The sequence below is a fragment of the Microcaecilia unicolor genome, chromosome 8, assembly GCF_901765095.1.
Source record: "Microcaecilia unicolor chromosome 8, aMicUni1.1, whole genome shotgun sequence".
In the NCBI taxonomy this organism is placed as follows: domain Eukaryota; kingdom Metazoa; phylum Chordata; class Amphibia; order Gymnophiona; family Siphonopidae; genus Microcaecilia; species Microcaecilia unicolor.
In genome coordinates, this window is record NC_044038.1 from 179,609,525 (window position 1) to 179,626,177 (window position 16,653).

Below are 16,653 nucleotides of genomic sequence, written 5' to 3' on the forward strand. Positions count from 1 at the left end.
CATTCTCTTTCGAAAATGAGCTGGATGGTGAGGTAAGATCAGAAAAGTTAGTTCTGTCTCCATTACTACTACTACTACTACTTAGCATTTCTATAGCGCTACAAGGTGTACGCAGCGCTGCACAAACATAGAAGAAAAACAGTCCCTGCTCAAAGAGCTTACAATCTAATAGACAAAAAATAAATAAAGTAAGCAAATCAAATCAATTAATGTGAACGGGAAGGAAGAGAGGAGGGTAAGTGGAGGCGAGTGGTTACAAGTGGTTACGAGTCAAAAGCAATGTTAAAGAGGTGGGCTTTCAGTCTAGATTTAAAGGTGGCCAAGGATGGGGCAAGACGTAGGGGCTCAGGAAGTTTATTCCAGGTGTAGGGTGCAGCGAGACAGAAGGCGCGAAGTCTGGAGTTGGCAGTAGTGGAGAAGGGAACAGATAAGAAGGATTTATCCATGGAGTGGAGTGCACGGGAAGGGGTGTAGGGAAGGACGAGTGTGGAGAGATACTGGGGAGCAGCAGAGTGAGTACATTTATAGGTTAGTAGAAGAAGTTTGAACAGGATGCGAAAACGGATAGGGAGCCAGTGAAGGGTCTTGAGGAGAGGGGTAGTATGAGTAAAGCAACCCTGGCGGAAGACGAGACGGGCAGCAGAGTTTTGAACCGACTGGAGAGGGGAGAGGTGACTAAGTGGGAGGCCAGCAAGAAGCAGATTGCAGTAGTCTAAACAAGAGGTGACAAGGGTGTGGATGAGGGTTTTGGTAGAGTGCTCGGAAAGAAAGGGGCAGATTTTACGGATGTTGTAAAGAAAGTACCTCTGTCATTTATGGCCCCTATTCACATTCTCTTCCTAGCCCTGTCCCTTCCTAATTTTTTCCCTCACCCCCTACCTCTCTCCGCTACAGGAACTCACTGCCCATCCATCGACTTCATCACCTCACCTTCTCTCCTACCCTCTTCCTCCCTCTTGGCTTTTAATCTCCGCCTCTTTCTTCCCTCCATTTTGCCTTCCCCATTCCACCTAAATACCTCTCGCCTTCGACGCCTTCGTGGTCACACCTCTCCTACTCTCCTCCGCTCTCTTTTACTCCTTCTCTTACTCTTAGCCGGTAACATCAATCCCAATCCTGGCCCCCCTCACCAACTATTATCCCAACTCTACAGATCTCACCGCGACCTCTCTAACCTCATCTCTATTTCTCTACTCCCCTCCTCTTCTCTGCCCTTCTTTTGCGCCCTATGGAATGCCCGCTCTATCTGTAACAAACTCGCCTATATCCAGGACCTCTTTATCTCGCGTCACCTCCATCTGCTCGCCATAACAGTAACCTGGCTCTGCCCTGATGACTCTGCTTCAGTCGCAGCCCTGTGCCATGGCGGTTATCTATTTTCACATACTCCTCGCCCTGCTGGCCGTGGGGGCGGTGTTGGACTACTTCTCTCTCCCTCCTCCAGATTTCAACCCCTTCTTCCACCTCAATCTCACTGTTTTTCCTCCTTTGAAGTCCACTCTATCCGCCTTTTCTCTCCTCTGCCTCTTCGAATAGCGGTCATTTATCGTCCCCCTGATAAGTCCCTTTCATCCTTTCTCAGTGACTTTGACGCCTGGCTTGCCTTCTTCCATGAACTTTCCTCCCCCTCTCTCATCCTTGGTGACTTTAATATTCCTGCTAATGATCCTTCCAACTTTTATATTTCCAAGTTACTCGCTTTAACGTCCTCCTTTAATCTCCAACTATGCTCCACCTCCCCCACTCATCAAAATGGTCACTGTCTTGATCTCATCTTCTCCTCCAACTGTTCACCCTCTAGTTTCCTTGCCTCTGATCTTCCCTCCTCTGATCACCATCTTATAACTTTCACACTTAAATCTCCTCCCTCCCAGTCTCGTCCTATCTTATTTAATTTATCTAGGAATCTTCACGATATTGACCCTTCATCTCTATCCTCCCATGTTTCAAACCTCCTCTCTACTGTGGCACCATCCACGTCTGTCAACGAGGCTGTTTCTTCTTACAACAATACTCTATCATCTGCCTTAGACACTCTTGCACCTTTGATGACCCACCCTATAAGGCGTACAAAACCCCAACCTTGGCTGACTTCTAATATCCGCTACCTATGTTCCTGTACCCGCTCCACTGAACGCCTCTGGCGGAAATCTCGGGCCCTTGCTGATTTCTTACACTTTAAGTTCATGCTGACCTCCTTCCAATCTGCTCTTTTACGTGCCAAACAGGATTATTATATCCAACTGACCAACTCTGTTGGCTCTAACCCTCGACTTCTCTTCACCACATTGAACTCTCTCCTCAAGGTGCCCCCTCCCCCAACTCCCCCTTCATTATCTCCTCAGACCCTTGCTGAATTCTTTCACAACAAGGTTCAAAAGATAAACCTTGCTTTCTCTACTTCACCACCTCTCCCTCCATTAGTCCATTCCCCTCTCTCTCCTTCCCCTCATTCCCTTTCCTCCTTTCCTGAAGTTACTATTGAGGAAACTACACTTCTCCTTTCTTCCTCAAAATGTACCACCTGTTCCTCTGATCCCATTCCCACCCACCTTCTTAATGCCATCTCTCCTGCTCTTATTCCTTTTATCTGTCACATTCTCAACCTCTCACTTTCCACTGCGACTGTCCCTGCTGCCTTTAAACATGCTGTGGTCACACCTCTCCTTAAGAAGCCTTCACTCGACCCTACTTGTCCCTCTAATTACCAACCCATCTCCCTCCTTCCTTTTCTCTCCAAATTACTTGAGCGTGCTGTTCACCGCCGCTGCCTTGATTTTCTCTCCTCACATGCTATTCTTGACCCACTACAATCTGGTTTTTGCCCTCTCCACTCAACCGAAACTGCGCTTACTAAAGTCTCCAATGATCTATTACTGGCTAAATCCAGAGGTCAATATTCCATCCTCATTCTTCTTGATCTTTCCGCTGCTTTTGACACTGTCGATCACAGCATACTTCTCGATACCCTGTCCTTACTTGGATTCCAGGGCTCTGTCCTTTCCTGGTTCTCTTCCTACCTCTCCCTCCGCACCTTTAGTGTTCACTCTGGTGGATCCTCTTCTACTTCTATCCCTCTGCCTGTCGGCGTACCTCAGGGTTCTGTTCTTGGTCCCCTCCTCTTTTCTATCTACACTTCTTCCCTTGGTTCATTAATCTCATCCCATGGCTTTTCCTACCATCTCTATGCTGATGACTCCCAAATCTACCTTTCTACCCCTGATATCTCACCTTGCATCCAAACCAAAGTTTCAGCGTGCTTGTCTGACATTGCTGTCTGGATGTCTCAACGCCACCTGAAATTAAATATGACCAAAACCGAGCTTCTCATTTCCCCCCCCAAACCCACCTCCCCGCTCCCCCCGTTTTCTGTTTCTGTTGATGGCTCTCTCATTCTCCCTGTCTCCTCAGCTCGAAACCTTGGGGTCATCTTTGACTCTTCTCTCTCCTTCTCTGCTCATATCCAGCAGATTGCCAAGACCTGTTGGCAGGCTCTCTGTTTAGCCTGCCAAAGATTATACCCTTAGCTGTACAGAGCCATTTAGAAACCTAGATGCCATATCTGAGCAACCCATAAAACCCCTACATTTTTGGTGCCAGATTGTTGTATTAGATATAGCCAAATGGATAAGTAAGAGCTATGCATGGATCTCTTGAACATTAGTGTCAGCTGGTACCGTTATGATGGCCTAACTGTGATGGGGCATCTGGCCACTGATTACTGGGCAGAAGAAACCCTGAAGTACTTGTAGGTCGCCAGATGATAAAGACATCTGATCACATACATAGTATTTGAATGGTTTGATTTTCTGGGAAAGGCCAATAATATCAGCTTTTAACATAGACAAAAGAAGAAGATACACTTACATTGTTGGTATTAGTTATGTTACAGTTAGTAGCAGAAAGATGACCATAACCTCTTTGCCTGGAAGAACTCTCAGCGAGCATATAAATATGCAATCAGGAAAGCTAAAACCTTGTACTATAAAACAAAAATAGGGCCAGATTATAAGGACATCAGAACACTATACTTCTATGTCAACAAGCTACTAGATCCCACAACGCTCACATCCTCATCAACCATCATTCCGCCAGCAGATCAGCTTGCCACATTCTTTAAAGATAAAATACTATGTCTCCGGAGATCACTGCCACAGCGCTGTTCTGGTATAGAACAGTTCATCGAAAACCTAGCTCCGGAGCCAGAAGGGTGTCCAGTAGATAGGACTCTTTTGTGCTTTTCTACACTTCCTGTCAATTCCGTCTCCCAGGAGATCCGTAGATTTTCAAGTAAATGTTGCTACCTGGACACCTGTCCAAACTATCTCCTTAAAAGTGCACCTGCTTGCTTCGTTGCTGATCTAACTCAGCACCTAAACTTCATGCTAGGCAACAGATTCTTCCCTGACACGGGAATATACTACTCACCCCAGTTCCTAAAGATGCCAAAAAGGATAGTACTGACCTTGCTAACTATCGCCCCATTGCATCAATACCGTTATTTGTAAAACTAATGGAGAGCATGGTGAACAAACAGCTCACTGAGTACCTGGACGGATTCTCCATATTCAATAAGTAGAGGAGTGTGGTAGCCGTATTCAATGAATCGCAATCTGGCTTCTGAGCCCTTCACAGCACTGAAACTGTACTAGTAACACTTCTATCAAGCTTTAAGCAAGAAATAGCACTAGGGGGTAGCATTCCGTTACTGCAATTTGACTTATCAAGTGCTTTTGACATGGTGGACCACGCCATCCTGTTAAGGCTTCTCGACTACTTTGGTGTTGGCGGGCATGTCCTAGCCTGGCTAGCCAGTTTCTTAACCACCAGGACCTACCAAGTGAAGTCCAACTCACAGTTATCCTCTCCATGGCACCAAATCTGTGGAGTGCCCCAAGGCTCGCCACTCTCCCCTACTCTCTTTAACGTAATGCTAATTCCCCTAGCAGCAGCTCTTTCGAAACTTGGACTCCACCCATTCATCTATGCAGACGATGTCACTATTTACATCCCATTTCGTACAAGCTTCACCAAAATCACTGATGACATCAGCCTTGGCATAAACACCATGCTCACATGGGCCAATGCCTTTAAGTTAAAACTTAACACCGAGAAAACTCACTGCCTCATTCTTGCCTCTCCCTTTAATAAATTACGACCCACTACCTTATCCGTGCCAGGCTTTACCTTACCCATCTCTGAGAGCCTACGTATACTAGGAGTTATTGTAGATCAGAACTTAACACTACTTATTCATACCATCTCAACCACCAAGAAAGCATTCTCCTCTCTCTGAAAGCTAAAGCGAGTGAAACCTTATTTCCCGAGAGGAGTACTTTGCAGTCTGGTTAGATCGTTTGTCCTAAGCCGACTAGATTACTGCAATGGTATATATGCAGGATGCACAACCGTACTCCTAAAGAAGCTACAAATCGTACAAAACACAGCAGCTCGACTCATCTACGGAGTATCAAAGTTCACCAGTTCCAGACCGCTTCGCGAGAAGTTGCACTGGCTTCCCGTACAGGAGCGAATAAATTTCAAAATCTGTGCCCTTGTCCACAAGATTCTCTATGGAGCAGCCCCAGCGTACATGGATGCCCTTGTCCAGCTACCACCCAGAAACTCAGAAAGAACTGCCCGTTCTTATTTAAATCTCCATTACCCAGCGTGTTCTAGACTCAGATATAAAACCATGTATGCTTCCACCTTTTCTTACGTCAGTACACACTTGTGGAATACACTGCCCAAATCAGTGAAAACGGTTCAGGATCACCTGAGTTTTAGGAAGTCACTTAAGACCTACTTATTTGGGCAGGCGTACCCTAATGATCCTGCCATGCCTCACTGACCGCAGGACACTGCTCTAATGGACTGACCCATTTCTTTACCCTTAGCCCTCCACCCTACTTATTGCTTTCCATTTATTGTATTCGCCTGTTTTTTTTATCTAACTGTTGTAAGCCACATTGAGCCTGCCAGCGGTGGGAAATTGTGGGATATAAGTGCTGTAAAATAAATAAATAAAGTAGACAAATTCTTAGTTAAATACCATTAAACATTAAGATAAGGCAAGACAAATGCAGAACATTGAGATTATTAAGGAACAATGTCTAGAATGTGGAGGTGCCTCTCGCTGGGCTTTGTTTTAATCAGGTTTTAAATTTAATCACACAAAGAACTGGAAAGTTTGAGCGCTGAATAGTAGATTGTGAATACTTCCAATTTCCCCGAAGCACTAAAACTTGGTGCAGCTGCCAAATGTGGAGGCCTGGAGTCTGCCTAGCAAAAGAAAGAGCTTTTGGAGCCAGGGCTCTGGCAAAGGGTCTGAATGAATTTCAAAATCTAAATATGGACAGAAAGAAATTATGCTCTGAACCTCTGGTGGCAGCTGTTTTCGTATCCAAGTTTTATTATTTACATTATAACTTTGACTACAAAAAAAAAAAAAGCATCTCCCAGACACTCCGCTTTTTCAGCCCTCTCAGAAAAAGCCTCTGTCTCAAAAGCCTAAATCTATATGAGAATTTCATGTTCAAATTTCTCAGGGCAAAGAAAAATTAGCTGTCTTATCAAGTTCTCTGTTTCTTTCCTGTAACCAGGACTCACTGTATCTCCAGGGATACCTTTAGAAGCAATCATCTTAATCTGATTTTCCTGGTTAACACAGTTTGACAGTTGACCAGACACTGTTGACTTTACAGATTCTACTTGTCCCACTCTTCAGTTTCCTGATGCCGAACTCTTTACTCCAGCACACTCAAATTGGAGCAGGTGCAACACCATCCAACCCTCTGACTCTCAAGAGTTCATTAACGCATAAAGATTAGAACTATCTAGAAAGAGAATCTATTAAAGAAACGGTTGAAGAGAATGGGAAACTGCTTGGCATCAGGAAGAACCACTCAGATCCTTCATAGAAGGGAGGAAGATAAGACACAGTTACACTGGCTTCCTATTGCTTTTAGGTCATGGTTTAAGATCCTAGTCATTACCCATAAGGTTTTTCATTCCTGTATTCCTTTCTACCTTTCGGCCCTTGTTATCCCGTTCCCTTCGGTCTCTTGACACTCAGAGGTTGGTTCTTCCCTCCCAAAAGCTGCATATTATGAATCTACTCGCTCTTCTGCTTTCTTTTTCTTTGCAAGATCAACATTGCTAATAGAATTTTTAATACTAAGCAACTATTCTATACGCCATATGGAGTAAAAGAAGATCCTCAAATATCAACAAAGGAAATCAGAAACTAAGAAAATGTGCAGAAAGATACAGAAATTGTCCCAATTTTATTGAGTTCCACCAACTTGCTTAAAATGATCTTCCAAGCACATCATACTATTTTCCCTATAAACTCTAGAAGGTGGCACAAGTATTAAAAAGAATATTATCAGTAAAGCCGAGAGATTGAGATCTTATCCAACATACCCTGGTTTATCAGTGAGGCTCATTTCTGTCATTGGCATATGCAATACTAATCCACTGGGAGAAATGGCCCATGACCATGAGGAACCAGATATTGAAATAGATATCGATCAACTGGAGGCAGTTCAAAAGGAGGCCACCAAAATGGTGCATGGCCGTACACAGAGACTGAAGAAGCTAGGTACGTATTCTCTGTTAACAACAGCTTCTTCTGACATGCCCAACTTCATAGGTGGCCCTGAGAAATCAGACGCTAGAAGGGGATCTTCACCGGAGCCTGGTCCAATCAAGATAACAGCAGCACCACTGAAACTCAGGCACTGAGGAGCCCTTTTACAAAATGGCCGTAGAGTTACCGTCGCTTTGTCGCATGCCAATCCGGCACTACCGCTGGCCTAATGCAGGAGCTGGTGATAGTGCCACCCCTAGCTTGCGCCTTTTCCGTTGCGGCCAGAAATTATTTTCTATTTTTACTGCCAGGAGGCAGTAAATCTGTCCCAGGAAATGGCCGTGTGGCAAGTATGTCCTTACCGCACAGCCATTTCCTTTTTTTCACAAAATCCAACTGTGGTAAAAGGGATCTTGCGGTGTCCTCGGTGCGTGGATTTGCTGCGTGCCGAGGACACCGCAGGGCTCCTTTTACTGCACCTTAGTAAAGGGCCCCTGAGTTTCTTGGTTTTATTTATGTTTTTATTTTGTAAATTTTATACTTGTGCTTTTCTTTGGCTTTTGCAAAAAAACAGAAAGAAGATCCCATTAAGCTAAATTAAGTTGGTTGATAATCTGAATTCCTTCTGGAGGACATGCCTGATTTTGTTTTCACCTGCATACCATGATTGGCTTAATCAGAAGAGCTAAGTATCATGTTTCTAGATAAATAATTATAAAATGAACGTCTTTATGGCTATGAGGGACAATTCTGAAATCTTGCTCATGGAGAAACCCTTACTCGGAAGGAATTGTCCTAGAGTGAAGGAGTTGGATGGGTGAAGATGCTAATTTCATTCAGTTTCTACTATCTCTGTCTCTCCCTTTTTTTCTCTTTCCCAAAAACTGGTTTGTTTTTTTAAACCCTCTTCCTCCACAGTGTAAGAGATAAAGCAGCTGAACTGTTTATGCTATGGTCACAGATGAAACCTCACAGTGTTTTGAAATCCTCTCAGGTTGGGGGAGGGTAGAATGTGGCACAAAGAAAACACTTGAAAATACTTGGAAAGGTAATTGACCCCCCCCCCCCTTGAAGTATGTAAGCACATACAAACACAATGCACACCAGAATTTCTCTCCCCCTTGTCTCCGACATAATTTTGTTTATGTTATGGCACATCTGCAAGTTATTAGTAACCGTAGAAAAGGAGATACATGTACACAAACACATTGTACTCCCCCCATGCCCTCCCCCATCCAGAAATGGCAAAATGAAAGCAGAGAGAGTGCCATTCTCAGAAATTGTATGAAGTGTGTGAGGAAGGCTGCAGGAACTATGTCATCCAGGGACCGAATACTAGCCTGAGCTTCAACTGAAGTATTTTTATGCAGAAAGAATGTGACATATATTTATTATGACATTTATTTAGTGACACCGCTGGTATCTGTAACCATTGGGACTTCAGATTTGGCACATGCAGCATCAGGGTAGCTGAGAGCTGAGCACAGGACTGGCCCACACCAGACTATTTCAAGACCCCCCCCCCCCCCCCCCCCCCACCTCTCTAGGTGCCTGAACCATTCTGGCTTTTTCTCTTGAGCATCTGTCATTGTTCCCCTACCAGATGGGAACAGAATAGGGAGTGATACCCAAATTCAAAATACACAATAATGCACAATCAAAATGCTGATGCACCAAGAAGCAAAACCAAAGAGGTGGTCCAGGAAAACATTCTAGTATTATTTATCATTTCTATAGGGCTACTAGACATACACAGTGCTGTGCACTGAACATGTAAGAGACGGTCCCTGCTGAACAGAGCTTACAATCTAATCAGGACAGATAACCAGGACAAATAATGGATAAGGACAAAGAGTAGCAAAATTCTGGAATCCCAAAGAGTAGCAACATTCCAGAATCCCAAAAAGTAGCAAGATTCTGGAATCCCAAAGAGTAGCAACATTCTGTGCAGAATCCCAAAGAGCAGCAAGATTCCAGAATCCCAAAGAGTAGCAACATTCTGTGCAGAATCCCAAAGAGCAACAAGATTCCGGAATCCCAAAGACTACTACAGCTGCTACTTATCATTTCTGTAGCGCTACTAGACAAATGCAGTGCTGAACACTGAACATCTAAGACATGGTCCTTGCTGAACAGAGCTTACAATCTAATCAGGACAAATAAGGGATAAGGGAATTACTTAAGGTGGGAATGATAAAACAGAAGAATGAGAAACCACACAGGCATAAGTTTAGAAGGTGCAGCCTACTTCTAGAACTTCAACCATCCATTAGGAACAGTAAAATCTTCCTTTTTAAGTGATAAAGTTGGTTGGTCCCACTTTTTTTTCTCCTAAATTTAGGACTTTAGTGAAATTTTGAGAATAAAGTTACTCACCCCTAGTTAAGTTTCAAAGAGGCCAATTTATAAGCATAACAATCCAAGTTAGGAGCATAGATCCTTTCAGTACTAGGCCCCTTGTGTTATTTTTAGGTTAAGTGACAGGATTTGCACCTCCCCCTGTACATTATTGATTAACTGTTGAATATAATGAGTTTAGTGTCTCCGTGGGCCAGTTAGCAGTGCTTATCTGTTGTTAACGCTCAACCAACTGTTGGCTGATAGGGGACTGGTGCCTGGAGTCTGAGGCTGGATATCACTTATTCCTTAATGCACGATGTTATCACTACTTTGTTGATAACGGTATTATAAAAGAACCATGCAGTCACCCCCCCAAGAACTTCCAAGCTCCTGCACTTCCTTAATTAGGATATGACTGCTCTTAACACTTGTTCTGGTGCTTTGGGGTCAACAGCAGGTCCAAAGCAAGCATTTGAAAGTGATAATATGAATGAAGAAGTGTGCAGTCCATTTCCTGAAGAGGTGGCTACCAAGTACTGCGTGAATGACCTCACTAATAGCTAAGATGATTAATGGGTTCCCTTTAAACAAGATGACAGGCCTTCTTCACATGTATCATTTCATTTTCACTCAGATCACGTTAGAATCTGAGCCATGAACCAAGGTCAGGCTCTTCTTGGCTGAGATTGAGAACAGATACAATATGGGGATGTGTTGGGTGGGGTAGGGGAGAAGGTTTAATTCTTTGCCATCTGATCTCACTAGAGATATAATGACGTTATGATACTGACATAAAAATAAAAAGAATTTATGTAACTTCCTCTGCAGTGTTAACCTCATGAGCGTGGACATTTCTTCGAAAATAAAGTTCTCATGTTGATTTCCATTACGTTCATTCCCACTATTCCAGGACAAGTGGGTAGTTACGTCCACCAACAGGTAGAGATAGAGAATACAGAACTGAGCACCACTACATAGCTCCCTGCTAGCAGCTCAGCTGCTCAGTATCTTCTATCTCCAGTAGATGGATGGACAGACTTCCTCTGGTTCTGAGGCCTTGCTCCTGGTCGTTGGTCAACTGGTTCCTGGTTGAGCATAGTAGGCAGACATACCTGGTGGTGCTGGGTCCCTGTCGTGCTTTCCCCCCTGGAGTGTTCTGCGTTCTTATGGGAGCCTGCTCAGCAGCCAGTCTGCTTCAAAAGATAAGGAACAGGCAGGCAGTGCAGTGAGTTTGTCGGGCCGGTGGTGCTGTGCCCTGCCATGACAGGGAGTTGGCTGTGTCCCCTGGGAGCAAGAACCTGGGGTAGTGTGTTCTCTGCTGTGCTTTGGGCCTCGGGACGTCCTTGGGAGCAATTTGTGTCTGTGCTCACACAAAAAATATATATATATATGGTTGAGTTGTGCTGCGCTCCGGTTTAAATAAAACGCACGAAAGACAAGCGAGTGTGTAGCGTGGTGCGCCACATACTTTCCCGCGCTGCGACAATCTTCGTTCATGGCAGCCCCCGCTGGGAGTGCAAGGAGCTGCCCGTCTTGCGGCGGGCGGGGTTCCTCCTCGGGCTGCTGCACGGTGTGCAGTTCGGTTCCCGAGTGGCGGGGTTGAGTCAGGGCTCACGCACACAGAGCGCCCTCAGTCGCAGCAATGCATTTCTTGCAGCTCTGGTCCCCAGTGCAGCATCTCGGTGCTTCGCCTCAGAGGGAGGCGGGAATGGCAGCCATTTCATTCTCTGCCGGCACGAGGGCCTATGCAGACAGCTGTAGCAGTGGAGATCTGTTCGGGGGGGGGGCCCCCGTGAGTCAGAGCCTAACCTTCTTGGCTTGTTCTTTTGCTCTGCCAGACTTTGGGTTGGTGCAAGTAGTCCCTTCTCCAGCGACCCTAGCATCTCCTGGGGGACAGGGGATGGGGTTTTCTCCGCTGGCTCCCAGGAGTTTGCAGCGGATAACGCGTGGAGTCCGTTTTGTTTTGCTGCAGTTGGGCTGCTCTGTGGGGTCTCCTCTGTCAGAGCCCTTGGTGGAGGGTGAGCTCCCTCTGGGGGAGGGGGATGACCCTCCGGTGCTCGTTCTGTTTCAGCGGGGGGAGTTCGGCTCCCTGTTTTTGGTGGCACTAGCAGCGCTTCCCATAGCGAAATCCTTGGGGTTCTCTAGAGGAAAATCGGGTGGCTAGCCTTGCGTAGGGCCTCAGGGGCTTGTCCAAGGTGTTCCCCATGTAATGGTCATTCGGGGCCTGTTTACCACAATGTACAGTGCACTTGACTCTGGCCTGCAGGTTGGTAGAACCATGGCCCACTTCTTTTCTCTAATGCAGGGAGAAGGAGAAGCTCCGTTTCCTACATTGGACTCAGTGTCTGCAGTCACCTTGAATTTTCCATTCCTGATTGCTGGCGGCGTTGCCTCGCGGAATCTGCTAGATGGGAAGCTGAATCGGACCTTGTAGCCCGTCTTGGAGGTGTTTGCATTAGGAGCTGCAGGCTTCTATTGGTAGCCCTTTGTCTTTCCCGCTGCGGGCTGTCTTGGGTCGAGGGCTGCGGCATGGGCCTGTTTGCAGTGGCAGCAGCAGTCTGTTTCCCGGGGCAGTCCCCGGGCTACCTGATTGGAGGCATGTTTTGCCTGTCTGGTGGACGCTGTGTATGACATTCTTCAGGCTTCGGCCTAGGGTATGTCTTTGGCATTCACCACAAGCTGTCAGTTCTGCCTGCGGCCATAGGCGGTGGTTGCCACCTCCAAGGCCTGCGTGGTCAGGTTTTCACTTTGGGGCACCTTTCTCTTTGGGTACACCCTCAGCGATTTGGTTCAGGAGCTCGGTGAGTCGGGCTCCAGCGTTTGCCAGGGGACGTTCCTTATTCTTGGTTGGCCTTGTGGGCTCGGCAAGTGCCCGGTTTCGTGTCAGCACTAAGGGTAGGCCTGGTCCTCAGAATTTTGGCCAGAGGGCTCGGTTTCAAGCCTGGCATTCTCCCTTTCAGGGGACAGGGAACCAGGAACCAGCAGGGCACTTGGGGTGAGTGGCTGCTGTATCCCGGCCATCCTTGAGTGGCCTGGCTGGCTAGCCCATTTGGGCCGACATGGAGCCGCTTTCGGGCATTTCGGGATGTGTGGACTACCTTCTCCTCAGCTTAGGTGCTGGATTTTCGGGGTGCTGGCATCTGGCTGCCGTTCTGCCCTCTGGTAGCCCCTCTGTTCTTGCAGTCTCCTTGTCAGAGGGGGCCTCTGTCTGCTCACAGCAGAAGAGCAGTGGAGGTGCTACTATTGGGCCATTGTTCCTGTCCTTCCTGCCAAGCGCTGTTTGGGTCGGTACTCCATCCTTTTTAGGGTTCCCAGGAATACAGGAACAGTGCAACCCATTTTGGATCTCAAGGGATCCACAGGTATCCATTTTCAGATGGCGGCTCTGAGGTCTCTGATCGCCTCCGTTTGGGAGGGAAAGTTTCTCTCCGCTCTCAATCTCAGGGAAGCATACTTCTCTTTCCCGCTACGGGCTGTCTTGGCAGTTCATTCTTGTTCTGGACCCTGCCAGTTGGTTCCGTGAGACCCGAGGACCCTTCTTGAGGTCATGCTCATAGTGGCGGTCTTTCTGCGGAGAAACAGGTTTTTGTGTTCTCCTGGACCTGAATGACTTCGGGTCTCTTCTTGCCTAGCCTGAGTAGAGACCCCTTCAGCGCTGGTTCACCCCCAGTTTTTTGTCTGGTTTGGGTGTTTAATTTCAACAGGAGCAGGCTGGTGCCAGCACGCCAACTTTTATTCCCGATGAGCTTGAGTGTTTCTTCAAAGGGACAGTGCTTTAAGTTAGCTTCCAAGTTTCTTGCTCCTGCTTTGTCACCAGCCATAGGCCTGGTGTTTCGTGCAGGTCCTTAGAACTATGGCAGCGGCCATGGAAGGGGTTCCTTCTTCTCTCATGCGGCCGCTTTAGGGGGCCCTGCTCAGCCGCTGGTCTCAGGTTTCAGAGGGTGGCGGCATCTGGCTCTTTTGCTCTCAGTGCATGAGGGGGTTGCTGCTGGGAAGGTCCTCCTCGAGCCTGCTTTGGGAGGTGGTGTCTATGGATACCAGCTTCTCGGGCTGGGGAGTTCCCTTTGCTGGGGTTCCTTGGTGCAGGGCTCTTGGTCTCCAAGGAGGGCATTGGCCCTCTATCCTCTGGAGCTGCATGCAGTGAGCCGAGCTCTGGAGGCCTTTGCCCCAATGTTGGGAATGCTGCAGTTTGGGCCTTTTGGTCTTGCCTGCGGCGGTTGCCTTTTTTTGCCTTGCAGGGGGGGACTCCTAGCAGTCTGCTGGTGGAGGAGTCCAGCTTGTTAATGGACAGGGCAGTGAAACTTCGGTTGTGCCTTCAGCTGGTTTGCGGGGACCCTCAATATGGAGACAGACTGGCTCAGTTAGTACGCTCTGGTTTCCAACAGAGGGAGCGGTTGGTCGAGCTGTTTTCAGCTGGTGGCCTAGTCCTATGTCTAGGTTCCTCTGTGCTTTAGCCACCGCCGGGCATAGGACTCTAGGGATCTATTCGCCCTGCGACAGTTGTGTCTGAGTGAGAGACTTCCGTATGCCTTCCCCATGCCGATTTTAGGCCGGCTGTGGGGGAGAGTGGCAGACCTTTGGGGTCGGGTGATCCTGGTCTCCAGCCTGGCCATGGCTTCCATGGTATGCTGATCTCGTGAGGCTCCTGGTTGGGGAGCCATTGTGATTCCCTCAGTGTCAAGGTCACCCTGCCTTGTCCTTCGAATTCTGACTCTCCCCCGCTGCCGGTTCGCGCTTTAAAAATGGCCGCCGAGACTTCCAGAGGCGGCCTCGCGAGACTTCTGCTGAAATCTTGGAGGTCGCCTTTGTAAGTCTCGGCGGACATTTTGAAGCACGAACTGGCAGCAGGGGAGAGTCAGCGCTGGCAGCGGGCAGGCAAGACTGCCTGCCCCGAAGAATTCGAAGGACAAGGCAGGGTGACTCAGAGTCAGGTCGGTGAGGGACCAGATCCGGAGGGAGGGAGGAGAATTCGCTGAACAACTCAGGAGGGGGTGGCAGGGGAGAGAAAGGAGTCGCTGGGCATGGGTGGATGGATGGAGGGGAGAGAAGGGTCGCTGGGGATGGGTGCAAGCAGGGCAGGGGAGAGGAGGGTCACTGTTGGACATAGGTGGATGGAGGGCAGGGGAAAGGAGAGTCACTGGGTATGGGTGCATGCAGGGCAGGGGAGAGGAGGGTCACTGGGCATGGGTGGATGGAGGGCAGGGGAAAGGAGGGTCACTGGGTATGGGTGCATGCAGGGCAGGGGAGAGGAGAGTCACTGGGCATGGGTGGATGGAGGGCAGGGGAAAGGAGAGTCACTGGGTATGGGTGCATGGAGGGCAGGGGAGAGGAGGGTCGCTGGGTATGGGTGCATGCAGGGCAGGGGGAGAGAAGGGTCGCTAGACATGGGTGGATGGAGGGCAGGGGGAGAGGGGTCGCTGGACATGGGTGGATGGAGGGCAGGGGAGAGGAGGGGAGAGAGAAGAAATGCTGGACATGGATGGAGGGGAGGGAAGAGTAAGGAAGGAGATGAGATGAGGGAAAAGGAAGAGAGGAGAAAAACTGCACATGGATGAAGAAAATAGGCAGACGCTGAGGACCAGAAATGAAGGAGGAAAGGAAAGAAACAAATGGAAAGGAAGCCCTGGAAACGGAGTTAAGAGGACAGATAGCAGCAGAATTGGATACTGGGCCAGCATGATCAGAAAAATAGTCACCAGACAACAAAGGTAGAAAAAAATAATTTTATTTTCATTATAGTGTTTGGAATATGTTCACTTTGAGAATCAGGTGCTCAACATTAAAAGTTTATATTTATTTACTTATTTATGGCATTTTATTGCACATTAAACATGAATTAGATTGGAACCTGGGATCATTTAAATTTTTTTTCCTGAAGAGAGTAATGCATTGCCACCCCTCCCCCCCAGGCTCTCCCTGGCTATAGCCAGATCTGCAATTTGGGGGGTGGGGGCGTAGAGGTGGACCGGGGAGAGAGCCTGTTGTTAAACATTTACCAGCACACCATTGCTTCCCACCCTCGTAGGGATAGCTTTTGAACATCCCACTTGTCCTGGAATAGTGGGAATGAACATAATGGAAGGAGAAATTAGGTCTTATCTGATAATTTTCTTTCCATTAGTCTTCACACTATTCCAGGAGCCCTCCCGTGGTGCGACGCCTTTGTTGGTGGCTCTATGTACTGTCTTTGTATCCTGTTTTCCAGGGGCCTTATCTTTGAATGGTTCTTGGGGCTGGATATGTTGATTGCTGACCATGCTCCTGATTGGGTGTGTTTTCTTCCTTGCTTGAGGATGAATACTGAGGAGCTGAGCTGCTAGCAGGGATCTATGTAGTGGTGCTCAGTTCTCTATTCTCTATCTCCATCAGATGGTCGATGGACATAACTACCCACTTGTCCTGGAATAGTGTGAAGAACTAATGGAAAGAAAATTATCAGGTAAGACCTAATTTCTCCATCTTCTACAAAGGGTTTTGTCTTGAGATGATGTCTCCAAATTGATTTGTTTTGTGCATACCATGACAGGAATGATCCTTACTCATAAGCCAGAATATGCTGGATATTTTCTTTAGTGCTAGCTAGCCTCTGTTTTAATAGTTGAGTTGTGTCAATGAGAGCCTTCTTCTGGAATTCATGGGGTGTAATTTGTAGAGGCAACCAGGTCTGGTACAAGGATATTAGGCACCCAGAGACCCCAAAAGTCCCCACCCTATTACACACC